The 25,909-nt window shown below is 43.4% G+C and overlaps 1 non-coding gene across 1 annotated transcript; it reads right to left on the minus strand.

Moving 5' to 3' along the window:
• Positions 1-10,941: 10,941 nt before the first annotated feature.
• On the minus strand, positions 10,942-11,014 carry TRNAV-UAC (transfer RNA valine (anticodon UAC)). The gene has a single exon. It is a non-coding gene; the product is annotated as a tRNA-Val (tRNA).
• Between the last annotated feature and the right edge of the window lie 14,895 nt (positions 11,015-25,909).

Raw genomic sequence — 25,909 nt, forward strand, 5'->3', positions numbered from 1 at the left:
GCTATAGTAGCTGAAGTTTTTCTCTGTCACTTGCCTCATCAATGCCATCTTCTGAGTCTTGGGTCCATTCCCAGATCTTTCCCTCATGGTCACAAGAGAGCTGCACCGCTTCCAGGCCTCACACACTCATGCCTTCTAAGCTCTCCTTACTCGTCTCATCTGTTCCCATGGTATTTAATATTTTACCTTCCAAATCTGTATGTTCAACTCCAACCCTGACCCTGAAATCCAGACCCATCTACCAACTGCCTACTTGATACATCCATTTCAAAGTTTAAGAGGAATCTCAAACTTTACTAAAGTGCATTTGGGTGGACTTCCCTAGTGGTCCAGTGGCTAAGACTCTGTGTTCCTAATGCAGGGGCCCCAGGTTCAATCCCTGGTGGGGGAACAAGATCCCACATGTCGCAACAACTGAAGATGCAGTGTGCTGCAACTAAGACCCGACACAGCCAAATAAATAAAGTAAATATTTTTTTAAAAGAGGTATCTCAAACTTTATTAAAGTACATTTGGATTCTTCAAAAGCGGGAGGGCGTGTATACTGCCTTTTCAAATCTACTTGGTCACTGAATCCCTCTTTTGAAGGATCACCTATGAAAATTTAGGAATAAATGTTTTGTGAACACAATTTGGGGAAATGTCAGGCCAGATTATCTCTACAATTCTCTCTAGTCCACAAAGACTGTGATCTGGGGAGTTAGCCAAGTAATAAAACAGAAGTAAATAGCATATTTTAACAATAAGGATTTTTTTTTTAAGTTTCTTGAAAAAGTTTGTAGATGTAATAACATCACCAAAAGAGTGATCACTTTACACAGAGAAAACAGGGAGGAAAACCAAACCCTGAGTCAGTATCAAGCTTCAGCAGTCACTCAACGCTCTAAAGAAGCGACAAGACGCTGCCTCAAAACTCCAAAGCCATTAGTGTGTTCTGTAAGTGTAACTGACTAGTATAACATCTCCCAGTTGCAAGGAAAATCCACTCAATTAAAGGATCCTTTTCCCAAATTACTAAATGACTAGCAAGTTTTCACAGCAGAACACGCTGACCTTTAGCTCTGAACTCCAAACCAACAGTACACAAGTTCTTCCAAGGGTTTCAGTAGATTTCTCTAGACTTATGTTTGTCAAGGTTCTCCAGAGAAACAGAACAGGATGTATATATAGAGAGAAAGAGATTTACTGTAAGAAATTGGTTCGCTAAATTAAGGAGGCTGAAAAGTCCTAAGATGTGCAGTTGGCAAGCTGGGGACCCAGGAAAATCAGCAGTGATGGTTTTGTTTTAGTCTGAGTTTAAAGTTCCAGCTTAAGAACCAGCAGGCTCCAGACCCTAAAAGAGCTGATGTTTCAGCTTGAGTCCAAAGGCAGGAAAAGATTGGGTTCTCAGCTCTGCAGGCAGGCAGACCTTCAACTCTTTGGACGAGGGCCATCTGCTTTACTCAGTATACTCATTCAGATGCTGTGCCGTGCTAAGTCGCTTCGGTCATGTCCGACTCTTTGCGACCCCATTGGACTGTAATCCCCCAGGCTCCTCTGTCCATGGGATTTCTCAGGCAAGAATACTGGAGTGGGTTGCCATTCCCTTCTCCAGGGGATCTTCCTGACCCAGGGATGGAACCTGAGTCTCCTGCATTACAGGCAGATTCTTTACCATCTGAACCACCAGGGAAGCCCCATTTGGATGCTAATAAATCCAATAATACCCACACAGACCCACCCAGAATAATGTTTGACCAAATATCTGGGCACCCCTTGGCCCATCAAACTGACACACAAAACTCACCATCACAAGGCCCTGGAAGGGGGACTTCCTGGGTGGTCCAGTGGCTAAGACTCCATGCACCCAATACAGGGGGCCCAGGGTTCGCCCCCTGGTCAGACAACTAGACCCCACATGCTGCAACTAAAAGATCCTGCATGCTACAACTAAGACCTGGCACAGCCAAAATAAATAAATAATAAGTATTTAAAAAAACAAAAATCAAGGCCTTTTGTTAGGGAAACATGCTGACTGAATCCACCCACTCTGACCAGGAACCATAGTATCCATTTCCGTGAGTTATTTTACGACAGGAGGTCCTGGTAAGGAACATGGAACTAATAAGCCACCACCAACCAGATGAGTTTGGGAAAGCACAAAAGGAGGCACCACATGTCTTACTACCTCTCAGAATCCTTTTTGCTGGAACCTATCTTAGTTGAGCAAGGTGTTTGCCACCAGGAAAGACCCTGAGTCAGTGGTTGGACAAAGACAATGCAGAAACTAATCCCATCACCATAAAACCCCAAACTGCAAGCCATGTGGCAGAGCAGTTCTCCTGGTTCCCTTAACCCCTGCTTTCCACCCAGGGCGCCCCTTCCCAATAAAGGCTCTTGCTTTGTCAGAGACAATTGTCCCCTTGGACAATTCATTTCCGAGTGTTAGACAAGAGCCCACTCTCAGGCCCTGGAAGGGGTCCCCCTTCCTGCAACACCTTGACTGCACACCCAGTCCTTGCCTTCTGTGGACCACCTTGAGTAACCTCTGTGCTCTGTCGTCCTATGTCCCCCAGGTTTCTCTGGGAGCTGTGTCTCCCAGCATCCCCACATGGTTCCAGGGCTGAGTTGACCCACAGAGGAACATGCATGAGACTGAGAAAGAGCATAGGAAGCAGTAGCTTCCTGTTCTCCAAAGGACATCATTGTCACATGCAGTGATGGATGGTCACAAAGACACCTCATGGGTTCAGGCATATCCTCATTCTCCTTTGCTCTGCATTTAGCTCTTCTTCCCACCTGACGCCCTGCTGACCAACAGTGGCCCTAGCCCCACCATTTTGCCATCAGGTTACCTGCTGATTCACAGAGGTGGGGGCCGCAAAGAGGCAACCTAGACAAATCTCACAAGCTCCCTCTCACAGCGCCATGTTAGCAACTGGACGTTCCTGACTCCACAGGTCAACTGGTCAGTGATTCCTCTGGTCTTCAGCTCCCCAGCTCCCTCCACAACAGTGGAAGATCTGATTTCTATAATATGTCCCAGATGCTCTACCACTCACGGTGGCTCAGCTCCCATGACCATCCCTGACTGTTACATCTCTTTATTCTTGCTGTTGAAATATCCACCCAGGAACTTCCCTGGTGGTCCACTGGTTAAGACTTCACCTTCCATTGTGGGAGATGCACGTTGGAATCCTGGTCAGGGAACTAAGATCCCATGTGCCTTGGGGTCAATGAAGCCTCATGCCGCAACTACTGAGTCAGGGTGTTCTGGAGCTCACACACTGCAAAGAAAGACTCTATATGCTGCAACTAAGACTTGACACAGCCAAATAAATAAATAACTGTTTTAAAATAAATATTCACTCAGAGCTGTCCAGAATCCTGCCTGCATAGTGGCACAGCATTATGAGTAAGGCACAAGCTTTGGAGCCAGAAAAATCTAAAGCCCAGCTCCACCACAATGAATCCTGTGTGACCTTGGGCAAGTAGCTTAACCTCTCTGAGCCTCAAATTCCTTATCTATAACAATGTCTTTGATAATATATCAACTTTGTGGAATTGTAGCAAGGATTAAGTAAAATGATTTCTAAAACACGTAAATTTATGCACAAATAATTTATGAGCAAAGTTTCAAGCCCAGAGTAAGTGCTCAGCAAATTTTAGTGATTTCGTTATTATTAAAAAGAAGCCCAGAGCTAGTCAACTTCTGGAAAGGTTGTTTGCCCAAGGCTGGCTAGAGCAGTATAACCAGGAGGAGACCCCACTAAAAGTTGCTGTTGTTCGGTCACTAAGTCATGTCCGACTCTTTGTGACTCCATGGACTGAGCATACCAGGCTTCCCTGTCCCTCACTACCTCCCAGAGATTGTTCAAACTCATGCCCATGGAGTCAATGATGCCATCCAACCATCTCATCCTCAGTGGCCCCCTTCTCCTCTTGCTCTCAATCTTTTCCAGAATCAGGGTCTTTTCCAATGAGTCAGCTCTTCACATCAGGTGGCCAAAGTATTTGAGCTTCAGCTTCAGCATCAGTCCTTCCAATGAATATTCAGTGTTGATTTCTTTTAGGATCGACTGGTTTGATCTCCTTGCTGATCAATGGAACTGCCCCAAAACTAAAGCCAGGAAAACAATATCATTCATGAATTGCTGAAATTTCAAATAAATCAATTAATTTATTAAAAAATAATAAACGCTAGAATTTCAAAGGCTGATGAAGCAAAGAGGCACTGCAAGGGTGGAGGACAGAATGTACCTGAGTTTGAAAGATGGGTTAAGGCAAGGGGTTAGTACTAAAGTAATGCATAGCAAGCAAAAGCAGGAGTTCTTTTTTTCTTTTTAAATATTTATTTGACTGTGCCAGGTCTTAGTTGCAGCATATGGGATCTTCAGTTTTCCTTACAGCATGTGGGATCTTTAGTTGCAGCATGTGGGAGCTAGTTCCCTGACCAGAGATCAAACCCAGGCTCGTTGCATTGGGAACACAGAGTCTTAGCCACTGGACCACAAGGGAAGTCCCAAGAATTCTCTTTGTATAGGATGACTGATGACTCTGCTAGCACAGAGCTAGCATAGTGGCCCACAGGAAATCCACAAGTTCAGTCCAAAACTCTTACTTTTTCTCAAAGTAGGAAAACAGCTTCCAGAAATTCAAATATCGTTGTGATACTGTCAGTGGTTAGATGCTTTTAATGTCATTTACTTTAGTGGATGTCCATGGTATTTATTATGACACGTTATTTTGATAATTATTATTTAGTGCTTCCTTTTTATTCGAGAAGGTTAGACAGTTCTCATTACAGGATTTGCATTTGTATTAGGTGATTTGGGAGCGGGTTCAAGAAAACAAGGCTTAGCTCTGGACTGGATGTTGACAGGTTGAGGGGTAAATAGTATAGTTGGGGTAGAACTATGTATTAGTCAAGTTATTCCAAAAAGACAGAACCAAAAGGAGATAGGGCTTCCCTTGTGGTCCAGTGGGTAAGAATCTGTCTGCCAATGCAGGGGACATGAGTTCAATCCCTGGATCAGGAAGATGCTTCGAGGCAGCTACGCCCGCACACCACAACTACTGAGCCTGTGTTCTAACACCTGAGAGCTGCAACTATTGAGTCCATGAGCCGCAACTAGGGAAGCTCAAGTGCCCTAGAGCCTGTGCTCTGCAGCAAGAGAAGCCCACGCATCACAATTAGAGAGTGGCCCCCCACTCTCCTCAACTAGAGAGAGCCCTCTTGCAGCAACGAAGACCCAGCATAGCCAATAAATAAATAAATTTCAAAAGGAGATCAATAGACAGACAGGTATTTTAAGGAATTAGCTCATGCAGTTGTGGGCTGCAAGTCCAAAATCATAGGGCAGCCTAACAGGCTAAAAATACAGGGAAGAGTTGATGTTACAGTATTGAGTCCAAAATCCAGAAAGCAAACCAGGCAGTATGGAAATTCTAGGGTTTCCAAGTTGCAGGCTTGAGGCCAAATTTTTTTGGGAAGAGCAAACTTCAGTCTTTGCTCTTAAGGCCTTCAACTGATTAGATGAGGCTCACCCCCATTATGGAGGGTAATCTGCTTTATTGAAAGTCCACTGATTTGAATGTTGGTCACATCTAGAAAATATCTTCCTGGCAACGTCTAGACTGTGTGACTCTGGCTATCGCTGGAGCTGTTCCCAGTAACACAGTTCTCGCCTAAGCACAAGCCAGGATTGTATTTTCCATGCCCCTCTTTGAAGTCACACATAGATGAATAACTTGCTTTTGAATGTGAGCAGAAGAGACACATGTCACTTGAAGACAGGGGCCAGGGCCTAATTCAACCATGTTCTCGTTGCCTCTGCCACGTTGAATAGCAATGGCCCAGATGTTGACAGCTCATGAGCCTGGATTCCAATGGGAGGATGACAGAAGCACAGCCCCAGATGATTCAGGAAGGAAACTGTGATGGGTGGAATGTTTGTACCCCAGATTTATCTGTTGAAACCCCAATTCCCAATGTGATGGTATTTGGAGGTGCGGCCTTTGGGAGGTGATGAAGCTTAGATGAGGTCATGAAGGGGGAGGCCATTATGATGAGATTAGTGCCCTTCCAAGAAGAGACATCAGGGAACTTTCTTCTTTTTTAAAAAAAAAGTTTTAAGCTTTTTATTTTACATTGGAATATAGCAATGAACGATATTATGATAGGACTTCCCTGGCGGTCCAGTGGTTAAAATCTGCCTGCCAATGCAGGGGTTGCAGATTCAATCCCTGGTCCAGGAAGATTCCACGTACCATGGGACAATTAAGCCCATGCAAGCCACAGCTACTGAAGTCCGCATGCCCTAGAGCCTGTGCTCCATAACAAGAGAAGCCACCACGAGAAGCCCGCACACCACAACTAGAGAGTAGCCTCTGTTGGCCACAACTAGACAAAAGCCCACACACAGCAGCAAAGACTCAGGGCAGCCAAAATAAATTTAAAAAGAAAAATGCTGTGATAGGCTCAGGTGCACAGCAAAGCAAGCTAGCCAAACATATACACGTATCCATTCTCCCCCAAACTCCCCTCCCATCCAGACTGCCACATGACATTGAGCAGAGTTCCCACCAGAGAACTTGAGCGCTCAAGTGCCAAGGGAGAACACAGGGAGAAGACAGCCGGCTGTGAACCAGGAAGGGAGCTCTCACCAGACACCACACCTGCTGACACGTTGATCTCAGACTACCCAGACTTAGAATTTATTTCTAAACAATAGAAATAAGTGTCTATTGTTTAATCCACCCAGCCTATGATATTTTGTGATAGCAATGCATGCATCCTGAGACATGTTGCGTGAATGAGACCTGGGTGATGTTTGTTACTGCAACACGGCCTCATCTACCCTGACTGATACAGCATCCAAAGCCACAGTATTAACCATTGGGCAGCACTGCCTCTTCACTACCACTGAAAACTTCTTTATGAGCACTAAATATTTCTAAACAAGCTTTTGCTAGTGTTGTTGTTGTGGTTGTGTTGTCGCTAAGTCATGTCCAAGCTTTTGCCCCATGGACTATATAGCCCACCAGGCTCCTCTGTCCAAAGGATCTCCCAAGCAAGAATACTGGAATGGGTTTCCATTTCTAACACTGCATCTCCCGTGTCTCCTACATTGGCAGGTGGATTCTTTACCATTGAGCCACCTGGGAAGCCCTTTGCTAGTGTACTGCAGTCCAAAATGAAAGAAATTTCAAAAGAACACAAAACTAACAAGAACCGAAAGGAACAGCAAACTTCGTGAAGCCAGAAATGCCCTTTGGCATATACCCATAAATGCAGACGATCTGGTTTCTTCTTAAACCTGAAACAGAGCCTGAGGGAGGCTCAGCTTATGCTAAGGAGAGCTGGAGGAGATGGAACAGCTCAGAGCCAGGATCTAATGAAGCATCAGCATCTCTGCTGGGCAAATCCTGGGATGGCAGATTCCCATACAAAGACCTTCTTCCTCCCTCTCTCCCTCATACTCAGATCTCTGCATCCCTCAGACACCTGTTTGCTTGTGAACATGAAAAGGCTAATTTGATTTGAGGCCAAGTCTCAAGGTCATCTGCTAGTTTTCCAAGAAGATTCCCTTTGAAGACCAGCCCCTCTGAACTTCTGCCTTCTCTAACCTCTTCGGAAATGCCACCTTCTATTAGCTCTTCATTATTTTTCAAAGTGGCTTCACTCTGATTTTCAGGGGGTCCTGACTGTTTCTAAGACTCATCATGGCAAGAAAGTTTGATTTTATGTCTTTCAAACCACTGACTTCTCCTTGTGACACTTTTTGTCTCCACTGTAAACACCAACACCCACAAGATACAGAGCATGCTGACAGCGGGGCCCGGGTGATTAGATGACTTGAGAAGCAGAGAAAATTCCCCCCACTCCATAAATACTGACTGAGTGTCCACTTTGTCCTAGGCACTATGTCAGGCACCAAGATACAACGGTGAGTTCATTTTAGATGTGGCTCCTGCTGTAACAGAGTTTAGTGGAGGACTAGACTCTGCTGTAACAGAGTCTAGTGGAGGACACAGGAAAAAAAAATTTTTTTTAAACTACCTAAAATTGTGAAAGTGATATTAAGGGAAAAGCATGGTACTAAGAGAAAGCCTGAAAAGAGGTGAATGAGGGCTGAGGGTACAGTGGAAAGAAACTCAACTGTGAGTTGGAGGCCCTCTGAGAAGCAGTCACCAAAGTAGAATTAGATTGCAACAGGTTTTGAAGAAAAGCACTTATAAAGAATAGGGCTTCCCAGGTGGTGCTAGTAGTAAAGAATGCCAAGGCCAGGCTGATGGGAGGGGTCACTTCTTGAGCCCAAGTTTCCTGTCGAGGAGTCCTGGGTCTCACAGGAATGGGCTCAATGCACTAGTCCCGCGACTGTGCTCGGGCCTGACTGGGAGTCTCGGTGGGGAAGCAGTGGTGAGCGGTGGCACCTGGGATGGTCAGGGAGGCAGGAACCCAGCGGCATGCCCCTCTGAGGGTCACTGTCATGACTGCCAGTCTCCAGGCGTGTTTGGGAAGCAGCCCTCTATGGTTTCCATGGACCTTTCTTTTATTTTTTATTATTTAATTGGAGTAGAGCTGCTTTACGATGTTGTGTTAGTTTCTGCTGTACCACAAAGTGAATCAGCCACATGTACACAGATATCCCCTCTTCCTTGGACTTCCTTCCCAGTTAGGTCACCACAGAGCACTGAGGAGAGTTCTCTGCGCTCTACAGCAAGTCCTCATCAGTTACCTGTTTTATACACGCATGTGTGCCTGTTCCATCACTCAGTTGTGTCCAACTCTTTGCAACCCCACGGACTGTAGCCTGCCAGGCTCCTCTGTCCATGGAATTTTTCAGGTACAAATACTGGAATAGATAGCCACTCCTTTCTCCAGGGGATTGAACTCCCATCTCCTGCATTGCAGGCAGTTTCTTACCACTGAGCCATCTACCTCAGAGAGCTGTTGTAAGGATATTGCAAAGCAATCTATATAATACAATTATTACAGGGCCTAGAACATAGGAACCAGTCTCCAAGCGGCTTGTTATATATATCGTTTGATAAATATTTTTAAAGTTTGAGTAGTTCCATAATATACAATTTCCACATCACTTAGATGAATATCGGGAACACTGTTATATGATTTGTTCAATGTCACCAATCAATGTTCATCTACAAATATTTAATAATATTTCATGGAGTCTCATAATGTATCTCAAAAAGACTAAGAATATCAGTTAACACACCAAGAATATTATTTATAAATACCCTATGGCTTAAAAAGGAACACATTTGAGTCAGTTCTAATGAGGTGGATGAACCCAGAGCCTGTTATACAGAGTGAAGTAAGTCAGAAAGAGAAAGATAAATATTGTATACTAATACATATAAATGGAATCTAGAAAGATGGTACTGATGAATTTGTTTGCAAGGTAGCAATGGATAAACAGACATAGAGAACAGACCTATGGACATGGGGAGAAGGGAGGAGAGGGTGAGATGTATGCAGAGAATAACATGGAAACTTACGTCACCATGTGTAAAATAGATAACCAACGGGAATTTACTGTATGTCTCAGGAAACTCAAACAGGGGCTCTATATCAGCCTAGAGGGGTGCAATGGGGAGGGGGCTGGGGGGAGGTTCAAGAGGGAGGGGACATATGTACACCTATGGCTGATTCATGTTGAGGTTTGACAGAAAACAACAAAATTCTGTAAAGCAATTATCCTTCAATTAAAAAAATAAATAACTTTAAAAAAAATACCCTATGGCTCAGCAAAAGGGATAGCATAATTATTTAAGACTTGTCTCTCCCATTAGGACGTCAAGTTCAACAAAAAATGATCCACTAATCCCACTCCTGGGAATATATCAGACAAAACTATAATTCAAAAAGATACATGTTCATAGCAGCATTACTCACAATAGCCAAGACATGGAAACAACCTAAATGTCTATCGACAGATAAATGCATGAAGATGTGGTATGTGTGAGTGCTCAGTCACTCAGTCATGTCCAACTCTTTGTGACCTCATGAACTGTAGCCCACCAGTTTCCTCTGTCCGTGGAATTCTCCAGGCAAGAATACTGGAGTGGGTAGCTGTTTCATACTCCGGGGATCTTCCTGACCCAGAGATCAAATCCATGTCTCCTGCATCTCCTGCATCGGCAGGTGGATTCTTTACCCCTGGGCCACCTGGGAAGCCAAAGAAGGTGTAATACATATATACAATGGAATACTACTCAGCCATAAAAAAGAATGAAATGTACCACAACATGCGTGGACCTAGAGATTATCATACTAAGTGAAGTAAGTCAGAAAGAGAAAGACGAATACCATATGATATCTTATATGTGGAATCTAAAAACATGACAAAAATGAACCAGAAACAGAATCGTGGAAATAGAGAACAGACAGGTGGTTGCCAAAGAAGGGATTGGAGGAGGGATAGAATGAGAAGTTGCAGTTAGCAGATGTAAGCTTTTATACAGAATGTAAGCTTTTATATAGGATGGGTAAACAGCGAGGTTCTATCCTATAGCACAGAGTTCAGTGTTTCCCAAACATATCCGACCATGGACCCTTTTCCACAGAACATCTATTAACAGAACTGATGTCCTAAGGAACCCATTTCAGGAAATGCTGTTACAGATACATACATCGTAGACTAAAATGTACAGGCATATGTGACTGATCAATACATTTCTCCAGCCAATAAATGATTCACTCCCTTTAATGAATCTTAATATTTGGGAGGAAGAGATAAATTTAATGGAAATATTTACCTATTTGAACTTCTGAAGGTTCAAACTTTTGGCAGTGCCAAAAGTTAGGGATTTTTTTAGATATACATGCCAATAAATTCCTTTCCTTTGAGTATATGTGAGTTTCTTTTCGGTCTCTTGCATTTTTTTAATGTATTTTTTTAATGTATTTTTTTGGCCGCACTGCATGTGGGATGTTATTTCCCTGACCAGGGATGGAACCTGAGCCCCCTGCATTGTAAGCACAGAGTCTTAACCACTGGACCACCAGGGAAGTCCCTGTCTTGCATTTTAAAGAGTCCTGACCAATACAATGAGCTACTTCTGGCTTTCTCTAATAGACACTCAATCCCATCAACGTGAAAATGTTAGCAACGGGCTCTTTTTATTTTATTTTATTTTATTTTAGACTGCACTGTGTCTTTGCTGCAGCGTCTGGGCTCTTTGTTTCGGTATGCAAGCTTTCTCTGGTTGCCCTGAGGCATGTGGGATCTTAGTTTCCCCCACCAGGGATCAAACCAACGCCTCCTACATTGGAAGGCGGATTCTTTACAGCTGGACCATCAGGAAAGAACCCCTCTTAAGCCTCTTTAGAAAACCATGCTGAATTTAGGAGTGGTGTTGCCAACTTTGAAACATTGAAAACCCCTGAACAAGACGGTAAGTATCAGGGATAGCTTCCCTTTCCTCTCTTGTTATCTGTTTTGCCATAGAGATGGGTCGTAACTAGGACACACTGTATTATCCAAGCTTAGAATATCTTGGTGAAATGTCCATCACTAGGGGAATGGTTAAGCCAAATAAGATCTCCAGGGGATCTTCCTAACCCACGGATCAAACCCGCATCTCCTGAACCAACAGGCAGATTCTTTACCACTGAGCCACCAGGGAAGCCAAACAGTAAATGCACACTAGTTAATAAAATGTGAATTTCCTTTGGTGGTGGTGGTGGTGGTGGTGTTTAGTCTCTAAGTCGTGTTCAACTCTGAGACCCCATGGACTGTAGCCCACCAGGCCCCTCTGTCCATGGGATTTCCCAGGCAAGAATACTGGAGTAGGTAGCCATTTCCTTCTCCCGGGGATCTTCCTAGCCCAAGGATCAAACCTGCATCTCCTGCATCAGCAGGCAGATTCTTTACCACTGAGCCACCAGGGAAGACCAAATTTCCTTTAATGATCTCCAATTAGCAAACTAGCTGGACTAATCAATACTCACCAGTCTGTAAGATCAACCATGTGGGGCCCACAGCAAGAGTGGGAGGAGATATTGAACTACCACACAGAAGTGTACGTTTGTTCCCATTTGTTGAACTGCATGTTTATTCCAAAAGTCAATTGCCTGGGTTTCCAGACCTATTTACATTTGTACTCGTTCTTATTATTGTTTGTATAAATATCACATAAACCAGTGAAAATGTGAAAAATAAAAAGAGTTAGGGTGTATTTGAAAACTAATTTGAACACTTTGGAAAGACTTGATAATAACACGTCAATTTTTTTTTTAATAAGCATGGTATTTTGTTTGTTTTCAACTGTACCAGGTCTTAGTTGCAGCATGAGGGATCTCGCTCCCTGACCAGGGATTGAACTCGGGCCCCCTGCATTGGGAATGCAGAGTCATAACCACTGAATCACCGAGGAAGTCCCAAAGCACATCAATTTTTACTTAAGTAAATATTGTCTCTTGGTAGAAACACATTCTTGAGTTTTTTTATTTTTATACATTTTTTATTTCTGTCAACATTGTGGGATACTTTGTAAGCCCCATGAACCCAAACCTCTCAGGCTGAGTGGAAATAAGTATATCATTCAAACTATCCACAAAAATGCCTAAAAACATTAGACATTTTAAAAAAGCAACTTGCTATATATTTCCTTTGACACATTTAACACCACATTAATTAAACATTAAACACATTTAATGTTTAATTAATGGATCCCTTCATAGAATAAAGAAAATTACAATGATAATTGTCACTATGTAACAAAAAGTACATCCTACCTGAAAATTACTTTTCAGAAAATTCATTGTAGTGAAATCAACATTGAGATTTATGATGGCAGAGGTTTCCCTATTATGCCGTTTTGTTTTATTTTATTTTTTTTTGGTTTTGCTCACACTGTGCAGCTTGTAGGATCTTGGTTCCCTGACCAGGGATTGAACCCAGGTCCTTGGCAATGAAAGAGCCAAATCGTAGCTACTGGACCACCAGGAAATTCCCAGAACTTTGTTTTGACAAAATTTCATACTTACAGAAATGCTGACATTTTACACTTGCTCTGTAATTCTACTTCTCTCTAGAGGATACTCTCTCTTTGCTGTTGTTCAGTCACTAAGTCGTGTCCGACTCTGAGACCCCATGGACTGCAGAATACCAGGCTTCCCTGTCCTTCACTATCTCCGAGAGTTTGCTCAAATTCATGTCCAATGAGTCAGTGATGCTATCAAACCATCTCCTCTGTCGCCTTCTCCTCCTTTTGCCTTCAATCTTTCCCAGCATCAGGGTCTCTCTTTATATATACATAATTTTGCCATTTTTATGAATGATTTAGGAATCAACTTGCGGACATGATATTTCTTCACCCTTAAATATGTCAGTGTGTATTCCCTAAAAACAAGGACATTCTATCACACAGGTACAGTATGATTGTTAAAATCAGGAAATTAATATTGATGATAATGAACATGGATACTATCATCTAAGACCTTATTCAGATCTCACCAATTTCCCATTAATAGCAAAAGAAAACATCTCTTTTCCTGGTCTAGAATCCAATCCAGGAAGAAAGCAACTCTCCTTGAGTATGGAACTCTTCCTCTGTCTTTGCCTTTCACTATCTGGGCATTTCTCAAAGAGCACAGGCCGTTGGGACATCCCTGGTGGTCCAGTGGTTAAGATACCATGCTTCCACTGCAGGGGTCCCAGGTTCGATCCATGGTCAGGGAACTAAGATCCCATATGCAGGGCAGTGTGGCCAAAAAATAGAAAAAAACTAAATAAAGATAAATTTTAAAAATTTATTCTTGGGAACTCCTTGATTAAGATTCTTTGCTCTCACTGCTGAGTGTTAGTTGCTCAATCATGTCTGACTCTTTGCAACCCCATGGACTGTAAACTGCCAGGCTCCTTTGTCCATGGAATTCTCCAGGCAAGAATACTGTAGGGTAGCCATTCCCTTCTCCCAGGGATCTTCCCAACCCAGGGATCGAACTCAGATCTCCTGTAATGCAGGCTGATTCTTTACCATTTGGGCCACCAGGGAAGCTGCTCACTGCTGAGGGCCTGGGTTCAATCCTTGGTGGGGGAACGAAGATCCCACACGCTGCATGGCCAAAAGATAAATTAAAAAAAAAAAATCAAAGTGCACAGGCCCAGGGATTTCCTGGCGGCTCAGTGGTAAAGAATTCACCTGCCAATGCAAGAGACATGGGTTTGATCCCTGGGTCAGGAAGATCCCACATGCCTGGGAGCAACTAAGTCCATGCTCCACAACTTCTGAGCCTGTACTCTGCAACAAGAGAAGCCATTGCAATGAGAAGCCCGTGTACCAGCACTAGAGAGTGGCCCCTACTTACCACAAATAGAGAAAAGTCCAAGCAGCAAAGAAGACCCAGCACAGCCATAAATAAACAAATAAATAATTTTTAAATGAGCACAGGCCTATTCTTTTTTTAGAATGTCCCTGGGTTGGAGTTCATTGCATTTTTCCCCCTGGTGCACACGTGGTCAGAACACCACAGACGTGACATTGGTCCCTCTGAGGGCTTTGTGTCAAAGGCACAGGATGTATATTTGACACATTGCTGGTGATGTCCATTTGGATTGCTGGTTAAGATGGTCTCAGCCAGGTTTCTCCATTCTAAATTGTCACTTTTTAACCTTCCTGATTTATAAATATCTTACTCGGATTTATTTTGAAACTATGCAAATATCCAGTTTCTCGTCAATCTTTCATCTACTAATTTTAGCATCCATTGAAGATTTTTGCCCGAAACACTCCTCACTGCGGTGGCTGCCAGATGGTGACTTTCTAATTCCATCGTTCCTTGTACATGTTCGAGTTGGCATTGTTCTATAAGGAAGGGCTTTTCCTTCTTCCCCAGTTATTCATTCATTCATTTGTTAATATCATTATAGACAGATGGTGAACCAGAGGTCCAGGCCTTCCCTCTGACTCCATCACCTCTAATATGTGGTCTCCAAAAGCACCACAGAGAGGAAAGAAAGACTATATAGAGGAATCCACCAGGGGGATTAGGGCAAGGTCTGCAAGAGACCTATCACACTGCAATGATACATCCTATGTGTCAACTTGACTGGGCCACAGGGTGCACAGATACTGGTGAAATGTTATTCTGCCTCCGTCTGTAAAGGTGTTTCTGAAAAAGGTGAGCATCTGAGTTGGTAGACTGGGGAAAGCAGATGGCCCTCGCCATTGTGAGTTGGCCTCGTCTAATTCATTGAAGACCTGAAGAGAACAAAAAGGCTCAAAAGTCTACCCTCTGAGCCTAACTGTCTTGGAGCCGGGATATCATCCTTCAGACTTAGACTAGAACAAAGTCATTGGCTTTCCTGGGTGTCCAGCTGGCTGACTACAAATCTTGGGACTTCTCAGCCTCTGTGACCAATTCCTCACAATAAATCTCTCTATATATACCCTATTGGTTCTGTTCCTCTGGAGAACCCTAATACATACATTTACATATTTCACTTATCTTTGGTCAATCTCTGGTTCACGGCCCCCACCCTAACTGCAAGGGAGGCAGGGACTTGCAGTCTTCTTGTGAGGAAATAGAATTGGTGAGCTTTGAGCCACTCTTTGCAACCGTATGTCTTCCTTATGATTCTAATTTTCAATGAAGCATCGTGCATGCTCAGTTGTGTCCAACTCTTTGCAATGCCATAGACTTTAACCTGCCAGGCTCCTCTGTCTATGGAATTTCCCAGGCAAGAATACTGGAGTGGGTTGCCATTTCCTCCTCCAGGGGATTTTCCCCACTCAGGGTTCGAACTGGAGTCTCCTGCATTGGCAGGCGGATTCTTTACCACTAGGGCCACATGGGAAGCCAAGTATCCAACAGAGAATGCCAATTGTTTCAGTTAAGAGGGTTTCTATGATCTACTCAACCATTAAAATAAGAGGGAGATTATTCACACCGATGGAGAGAGATTGTCAAAACACAAGGTTAAGTAGAAAAAAAGGAATAATATGGAACAACAGTCTAATAAGATATGTCTTACAGAAAAACTACACACAATACTCATACATCTTTCCTCAGAAATCTACTGGAGGGGATAATAAATAAACATACCAAAAAAGAGGAAGATACCCAGGCAAGAGGAAACCCAGCTCAAGAGAAAGGAGAAGCAATCCCAGGGTGATGGGAAGAAAGTTCCCAGGGTAACATCTGTACATGGAGCTTAGGGAGAAGATAGTCCCAAATGGATCAGGTCAAAAGGCTCCTGGAGAGTTACTCCAGGATAAGGCTGATGGAAAACCTAATGCATATAGCAGTGGGGACGATCTGGAGAGAGAGCTTACAGTTTAATTAGTGGTGAGAATATAGAACATGACACACATGGGGAAACTTAACAATTACTAATGTCAAGAAAGCAAATAAAAAACAGACCCCTGAACTCCATGGTATTCAACATGGCTCAGCTGTGAAAGGCACATCCCTGTTTATAATAATTCAAATATTGATCTAACCAAGATTTTGGTACCACGATGAGAGGAGCACAGAAGGGGGGTTGAGCAGTTGCTGGCGACAGCATAAAACAGAAGTCTACAGCTTCTTCCACCCTGGGAAGTCAAAAGACAAAGCCTGAAGCTGAAAACATCTGAAGTAGACATCTAAGCTCGTTACTGAGAGTTAAAGAGGGATGAGGAACAAGTTGAAAAGGTTCACTTTAGGGTAGCGTGAACAGGGAGCTAGAAACAGGGCCGGCTGGGCCTGCTGTTCCTCCTCAGAACTTGTTTAATGATTGGAGCCTTCAACTAGGAGCACGTATAGCTTAGAATTTTTTTAAAATGTGAATTAGAAATCATGTACAAACTCAGTTTCTCTATGCATACGTGTTTACAAATGCACAGAAAATATCTCGAAGGAGATGCATGGCAATGGTAACAACGATGGCTGTTGAACTTGGAATGAGGAACCAGTGTCCCAAATGGAGAGGGGGAGGGGAGGGTAAGAGGGTCAAGGGACACTATCATTTTATCCATACTATTTTCTTTCTTTCCTTCTTTATTTGGCTGCTCTGGGTCTTGCTTACAGCACGTGTGATCTTCAAGCTTCGCTTTGGCATATGGGATGTTTAGTTGCGGTATGTGGGATTTTTTAGCTGCAGAATGTGGGATCTAGTTTCCTGACCAGGGCTTGAACCTGGGCCCCCTGCACTGGGAGCACAGGGTCTTATCCACTAGACCACCAGGAAAGTTCCTTTCTGTATTGTTGTCTATTGTATACAACATGAAGGTATATGTGTGTAAGCAAAGACCATTTTAGGAGATTTTACTTTTTTAAAATAAGACAAAGTCCCGTCTAGTCAAAGGTATGGTTTTTCCAGTAGTCATGTATGGATGTGAGAGTTGGACTATAAAGAAAGCTGAGCACCGAAGAATTGATGCTTTTGAGCTGTGGTGTTGGAGAAGACTCTTGAGAGTCCCTTGGACTGCAAGGAGATCCAACCAGTCCATCCTAAAGGAAATCAGTCCTGAATGTTCATTGGAAGGACTGATGCTGAAGCTGAAACTCCAATCCTTTGGCCACCTGATGTAAAGAACTGACTCACTAGAAAAGACCCTGATGCTGGGAAAAATTGAAGGCGGGAGGAGAAGGGGACGACAGAGGATGAGATGGTTGGATGGCATCACCGATGCGATGAACATGAGTTTGGGTAGGCTCCGGGAGTTGGTGATGAACAGGGAAGCCTGGCGTGCTGCGGTCCATGGGGTTGCAAAGAGTCGGACATGACTGAGCGACTGAACTGAACTGAACTGAATAAAATAAGCCAGTGGAAAGAGTTCTCCTTTCCTACTGGGCACAGGCCCAAGTCATGGTTCAATTTTCCATGGCCTGGTATGCTCCCAGGAGACAGTAAAATCTCCGGTCTCCGTGTCAAACAGTCTTTACCTCCTCTCAGTGTTTCTAGGAAACCAAGGATCCGCAATGACTGAGATGGGTCCAGAAATAGATGCATCACAAGGCAGAAAGGTCATTAAACACACCACACACACACACACACACACACACACACACGAGGGTGCCCTCCCAGTCTACTATACTTTGGCCAAAAGCCTCTTTCTTGCCTATTAACTTTTTAAAGACTTTTTTTCTTTCGATGTGGACCATTATAAAGTCTTTATTGAATTTGTTACAATATTACTTCTGTTTTATGTTTGGATCTGGGGGGCCAGGAGGCATGTGGGATCTTAACTCCCCGACCCAAAATTGAACCTACACCTCCTGCAATGGAAAGTGAAGTCTTAACCACTGGACCACCAGGGAAGTCCCTCACCTATTAACTTTTAAGAGAATTTCTAATTTTAATAAGTAGTAAATAATAATACTAGCAAGCCATGTTCATATTTCTGTTTTCAATCATTTACTATCTTCCCTGCTGGCACTATTTTTAAAACTTGCCAAATCAAACAAAGCAGCTTGAGAAGAGCATCTGACCACATTACAGAACTGTTCAATTCTACAGAAAGTCTGACTTCTTCAAAGAAAGATTTTTTTAAAAAAAGAGAGGTTCTCACCAATTTAGCCTTTCAAATCAACAAGAACTTCCAATCTTATTAAAATTGCTAGTGCTTTAGTGAACGCTCTCGGTAGACAGGAAGGGAGTTGTAATATTTAAATTCATTTCACTTATGGGCCTTTTTTAAGCTTCTCTTCACCTGGGCTTGATTCCCCAAATCCAGTACGCTATAATAAAATTATGAATCTATGAATAATTTGCACACATTAAATTTTGGAATTGCTCTCACATGTGTTACCCTGTATTTTAAACAATTTCTCTTGGGAAATTTCCTGATTAAGAGGTTTTTAGAAATAGAGAGCATCAATTCTGAGCCATGATTAAAATCAATTCCTTTATTTCCACATTTAAGATTATGTCGATGGTACAAATGATGTAATTTTAATATAAATGTGAGCCTACTTTAAGGTTTTCACTTAATGTGTTTTCATTGTATGTTTAATGATATGCAAACTCGTGCTTTCAAAATAGATGTCTTCTCCAAACTTTAACAGGCCAAAAGGCTAGACAAACTCTGCCTTTTAATCACTTTGTTGGGCAAGCCAATTTTGAATGCATGACTTTTAAAATGCTTTTCTCCATCTTAACAAAGGACTCATTTTATATAGCCTCAGGTCTCTAGCCTCAATCCCACACAAATGCTGACCTAATGGTGAAAGCCAGCATTCACAGGGCCCCTGTGATGTGCCAGGCGTTGTGCTCTGTGAGAATCAATTGATTCTCAGCTAATCTTCACATCAACTTGGTGGGAGGTCGGTGCAATTATTACTCCCATTCCACAGATGAGGAAACGGAGGCTGAGGCTGAGAGTTTATGTCGCATGCCCCAGGTCCAACGCAAGAGATGCAGGTTCAATTCCTGGGTTGGGAAGATCCCCTGGAGAAGGACATGGCAACCCACTCCAGTATTCTTGCCTGGAAAATTCCATGGACAGAAGAACCTGGTGGGCTACAGTCCACGGAGTCACAAAGAGTTGGACACAACTGAACACACACATGCTCACATATACCCACACACACAAGGTCCAACAGCTAATATAGACAGCAGGGAAAGAATAAAGGGTTTAAAATGGGGAAGTGAGAAGATCGGATTTGTGTTAAAATGAAGAGAAAAAGTTAAGCTGCAAGGAGACAAGATGGAAGGCTCCTGCAAAAATTCAGAGGGAGAGGGCTTCTCTGATGGTGCAGTAGTTAAGAATCCTCCTTGCAGTGCAGGAAACAAGGGGTCAATCCCTCTTTGGGGAGCATCCCACATGCCCTGGAGCAACGAAGCCATTGAGCCACAACTGCTGAGCCCAAGAGCTGAAACTACTGAAGCCTGAGCTCCCTAGAGCTTGTGCTCCTCAAAAAGGGAAGCAACTGCAATGAGAAGCCCACTTGCCACAGCTAGAGAAAGCCCGGGCACAGCAAGGAAGATACAACCCAGCTGCCCAAAAAAACTCAGAGGGAGATGATGACCTAAAGTGAGAGTGAAGGACATAATACAAGGCAATGAACACAAGACAAGCTACAGTTGACAAGATGTTATGGCTGATTATGTGAGAGATTTGATTCATCTAAAAATATGTGGCAAGTTCTTTCTGTGTTTGACCCACAGCTGGGCACTAGGGATACAAGAGAGAATAAACAAATAAGAGTCTTGTCAATCAGAAGAAAAACCATAAGCAAGTAAGCAAACAAAATAATTAACCAACTGTATTTGTTTCCTAGGTAACAACTTTCACAACTGGATGGCTTGAAACAACAGAAATGTATCATCTCCTGGTTCCGGAGGGCAGCAGTCTGAAATCAAGGTGTTGGTAGGGTTGGTTCTTCTGGAGGCTCTAGAACCTTCCTCACTCCTTCCAGCTTCTGGACACTGCCAGCAATCCTTGGCATTCCTTGGCTCCAATATTTGCCTCTATCAGATGCCTCAGATGTATTCTCCCAGGTGTCTGTCCATGTGCAAATTTCCCTCTCCTTATAAGAAGGGCAAATTTCCACCATGGTGACATTCCATAGTTCCTGGTGGCTCAGAGTCCTGATGAGATGGGCAGAGAAGACCACAGGCCCAGCATCCCCCCTTGAGCAAAGTACTCCAATCTGCAGGGATGTACAGGGCTGTCCATTCAGAGTGACGGAGGAACATTCCAAAGCCCCCATTGTAGCCCATTGCTGAACTGAGAGGTCCCCCGCTTATCTCTAGCTATAATTCTGATTCCGTATTGGATGTGTTTCTTTTACTTTAACCTTTGTCTTCCATTGCTTTTGCTGCAAGTTAATCACAAAAGGGATATTGCCCATAAGATTAAATCATACGTAATGGCCTATCTCTGAGAACCCTGGCTCCCATGTAATGAATGTTAAGCTAAAATACCTTTGTTACCTTATAGAAAACCTCCTGACCAGGCCCACATGTGAACGACTGTAAGAAGGAAGAAATTAAGATATCTCTTCCAGAATCTGACCAGAATCAGGACTTTACCTCCTCCCCTTTTGTATAATTCAGGCTTCCTGAATTCTAACTCAGGAAAGACGGTTCTTTGGGACACTTGTTGTTCCATCATTAAGTCATGCCCAACTCTCTGTGACACTAATCCACTATCTTTCAGTTCTCTGGCTTTCTGAATAAGCTGCTATTCCTTGCCCCAACAACTCATCTCTCGATTTACTGTCCTGCCACGGGGCAAGCAATAGAAGCTTGCAGTTGGTAACACAGACAGTAGCCCAAAGAGGCCAGAAGCCATTACTTACAAGCAAACTTTCCCTTGGGAAGCCTCCATCTGGCAATCACTTATACCCAGAAAAGTGTCATTAGCCAATGTTTATGCCACCCCCAACCTGACCTTACTGCCCTTGGTTTCTCCAGGTTGGGCCTCAGAGGGGGAGTTGATTGGGCAGCCTCTCTGCTATGACCTCTACCTGCTTTGTTTTTAAAAAATGAATCAAAGGACTTCCCTCGTGGTCCAGTGGTTCAGAATCTGCCTTCCAATGCAGGGGAAGTAGGTTTGATCCCTGGTCAAGGAACTAAAACCCCACATGCCGAGGGAAACCAAGCCCTTGAGCCTCAGCTAAGCGCCCCAAAGTGCCACAATTAATACCTGACACAGCCAAATAAACAAATAAAAATAAAATGAATTTTAAAAATGAATCAAAAGGTTGAGGATCTTAGGGTCAAAATTCCAGCTTAAGGACCTGGATTCAAAACTCCAGTACCAGGACCTGCTAAAGCTATATAGCTTTCATTGAGTCCCCTGGTCTCTCTGAGAGCCTCTTGGGTAAAATCAGAATAATGACATGCCTGTCTACAGGGCACTGGAGGCTTTAGTGAGCTAAGTGAGAAGGCCCCAGCACCACAGTGGCCAGCACTGGGTCAGGTCATTTGTGCAGAGACAGCTAGGCAGCCAGCAGCTGTTATGGATACTGCTGCACCCCTATTGATTCTCTGTTTCCCAAATTCTGAGTGCTAGCAGCTGTCTTGGCAATAACTGGCTCTGTGTAAATGAGGAAGCAGACCTGGCTGATAGTGTCCACCCCAACCCCCTCAATGCCAAGTATCCCCAGGATAAAGCCAACTAAGGAAGGAGACTGGAGGCCTGTCAGAAGCAGGAGGAATTTTCAGAATATGGCCTGGAGGGTCTTGGGTAGGCTCTGGGGCTCAGCCATGGGACAGACAGAGCCCTCCACCAGCCAGGCGTCAGTGCCCATGAAGTCAAGACTGCATGGGAGAAGCGCCTGTCCACCTGGGTATTTTTCCAGGAAGCCACATCCAAATGGGAAAGGGCAGAGAAAAGATTCCTGCATGATTCATGGACCAATGGCAATTTCCTGACTGCCTCTGGAATTAATAAAAAATAAGTGAAAACGTACGGTTGAAGCAAAGCTTTTGGGTATGTGGGGATTCTGCAGTGAACCAAAGAGGCTTGGGGCTAGCTGAGTCATCCATGTGGATGAACATTTTGTCCTGTCTGCAAAACAAGAGCAGAGCTCCAGAGAAGGGGCATGCCAATGGGATTCAACGTTCGCCCCCCAGCAGGCTCCAGGAGGAAGACTCTAAACAGCATCACGGTAGCTTTCCATTGCCACTACCTAGAAGAACTGGGGGGAAGAGATGGTGAATTTCTCATTCAAAGATAGCATCTCTTTATATCCTTTGATTTTTATAAATGAAATGATTTGCTTCAAAATAACACAGAGCAAATGAAAAGGGGTGAGAGGATAGATTAGACTCACCCTGAGCAGATGGGCCACTGGGACATAGGGAATTTTTTTTTTAAACTACTAAACAATTGTTTTTAAATAATAGAAAGGACTTCCCTGGTGGTCCAGTGGCTAAGTCTGCATGCTCCCAATGCAAGGGGCTTGGGCTCAATCCCTGGTCAGGGAACTAGATCCCACATGCCACAACTAAAACTAAAGGTCCAGCATACTGCACCTAAGACCCAGGGCAACCAAAAAAAAAAAAAAAGTTAAATAAATAAATACAAGATTTTAAAAATATAATATCCAAGGCCCAATATGTATTAAAAGGCTTTTTATGGTCCATATTCTTTCACCAGGGCTTCCATGGTAGCTCAACCGGCTAAGAATCTGCCTGTAATGCAGGAAATCCCAGTTCAATTCCTGGGTCGGGAAGATCCCCTGGCAAAGGAAATAGGCTACCCACTCCAGTATTCTTGGGCTTCCCTGGTGGCTCAGATGGTAAAGAATCCGCCTGCAATGTGGGAGACCTGGGTCCGATCCCTGGGTCAGGAAGATCCCCTGGAGGAGGGTATGGCAACCCACTCCAGTATTCGTGCCTGGAGAATCCCCATGGACAGAGGAGCCTGGCGGACTACAGTCCATGCAGTCACAAAGAATTGGACATGACAGAGCGACTAAGCACAGCACAGCACTTTCTTTCACCAAGCAGTTCCACTTTTAGGAATTTAGTATAAAGAAATGCACTGCAGATTAGTAGAAAGATCTTTGTCATTTATAATAGCCAAAAATTGAAAACAACCAAGATGTCTAGCAAAAAGAGATGGCTTAAAATTGTTTATGGGATATTAAGCAGCTGTTTTTTAAAAAAGGATGATAAGAAAATAAATAATAAACTAAGAAAAAATATCTGTACTTTAAGTTACAAAAGGATAGTTTCTCTGACATGTTAAAAGCTCCCGCAGATCAACAATTCCAAAAAAACAAAAAGGAAAAGAATATAAAAAAGTGTGTGTGAGTGTACATTTGCACAGTTAGGCAAAGATCACAATTTGTAACATATCCTATTGGGAATGAGAACTAGTACAGCTTCCATGAAGGGAATTGACCAGTATTCATAGATATTATAATACCTGTATCTATAGCAATATATATTGCTAAATGACCCAGCAATGCCAGTTACGGCAATTTATTCAACACACATAAAACAAAGGATGAACAAGCTTTTTCACTACAGCACTGTTTGTGATAGGAAAAGACTGGAAACAACCTAAATGTCTAATAGTAGGAGATTGATTAAATATATTGAATGAAATTAACAGAAGAAGCATTAACAGGGACCAGAAGTGACCATGAGAACATGAATACCTGGCCCATTCACAATCCTAACCTGACCCTGAGATTCCACAGGGAATGAATTTGGGTTGAAGCCAGTCTTTTCTAGACTCCAAGGGGCAGAGCGACTCCAAATAGCATCTTGCTTGCTTGCTTGCTGAGTAACTTCAGTCTTGTCTGACAGTGTGTGACCCTATGAACTGTAGCATACCAGGCCCCTCTGTCCATGGGATTTCTCTAGGCAAGAATACTGGAGTGGGTTGCCATGCCCTTCTCCAGGGGATCTTCACTAGCATCTCCACTAGCACCACCTGGGAAGCCCAAATAGCATCTTGGGGACATGCAAACCCTGAAGTCGATTTTTATATTCTAACCTGGAAAGATGGCCATGAGACACTATTAAGCTGGGGTGGGTGGTGGTGAGTTACAGAATATATATATATATATATATACACACACACACACACACATATAGTATTAATGCATGATCTCATTTCCATCTAAAATTTAAATATCATGTATCATGTTAGTATACACATAGGAAAAAACTGGAAGAGTATACACCAAGCCATGAAAGCAGTTAAGTGCCTACCACGTGCTAAGTGCTGAGAACTTACAGACAAATAAGGAATCAGAATGTCAATTCCACGAAGGAAGAGAGATTGGTTGTTTTGTTCTCTGTTTTAGCTCCAGTGTCTGGCACTTAATATGCATGGAATGCAAGGAAGCAAGAGAGAAAGGGAGGAAAGATGGAAGGGAAGAGAAATAGAAAAGAAAGGAGGAAAGAAGGAAGGGAGGGAAGAAGGGAAGAAAGGAAACAGTCCCAATTCCCCCATTGCCCACAGGTGCTCACAGCCTAGTGTAGACACAGGTGTGAGCCGATTGGACAGGGCAGAGCAGAGAACTCTGGGAGAACAGGGCTTTGAGCTGGTAGGGCCCTTGCATAAACCGTCTCTTATCCATATGTCGTGCATGCGTGCATAGTCACTTCAGTCATGTCTGACTCTTTGCAACCCCATAGACTGTAGCCCGCCAGGCTTCTCTGTCCATGGGATTCTCCAGGCAAGAATACTGGGGTGGGTTGCCATGCCTTCCTCCAGGGGATCTTCCCGACCCAGGGATCGAACCCACGTCTCCCATATCTCCTGCATTGCAAGCAGATTCTTTACCTGCTGAGCCATCGGGGAAGCCTCATTCATCACCCCCACTTTCAACAACAGAGAAATCAGTTGTAAAGTCACAGGCACAGAGCCCCTTTTAGGTTATCCAGCTACTGGAAGCCTCTTCTTAACGGCAAGCTTGGTTCCGTAAATGAGAACCAGATTATCCAAACTGCTTTGGGGCCGGGGTGCTGGTAATGAACGCCTCCAAACTGGATTTTAGAGAGCCAGAAACTCTTGCGAAATGAGGCATTTTGACAGTTGCTGAGAGACTGGCCTCAGATGACTCAAAGGTGACACCTAATGTCACTATGGGGAACTACACAGGAATCATAAATAGTGGTTCTGGGAAGAGAGGGAGCCTCCCTGGACTCTTATCTTTCATCCTTTTCCAGTTAGCTCTGTGAGGTTCTTGAAGGAGAAGCCATGCGAAACAGGGAGAGCTTGCCAGGGTTGTATGAAAAGATCCTCTGACTCAAAAACCCGCCCAAAGTGAAATGAACACATCCTTGGCCATGGGGTGCTATAGTTTTTCTCTGTCCAAATAAGCTGGTGATGATTTCATTACTACGTTCTTCTCTGATTCCTTTTTTTTTTTTTTCAGAAAAATTCACATTACTATCAAATCAGAACACATAATTAAACAAGCTGTCAGATTATCTAAAAAGAATGACCACAAAAAATGTGCCACAAATAAGACCTTTTATTTGTCACCATTAAAAGTCTGAAC

The sequence above is a fragment of the Giraffa tippelskirchi genome, chromosome 13 (assembly GCF_054371585.1).
Source record: "Giraffa tippelskirchi isolate mGirTip1 chromosome 13, T2T-mGirTip1v1.2.pri, whole genome shotgun sequence".
NCBI lineage: Eukaryota > Metazoa > Chordata > Mammalia > Artiodactyla > Giraffidae > Giraffa > Giraffa tippelskirchi.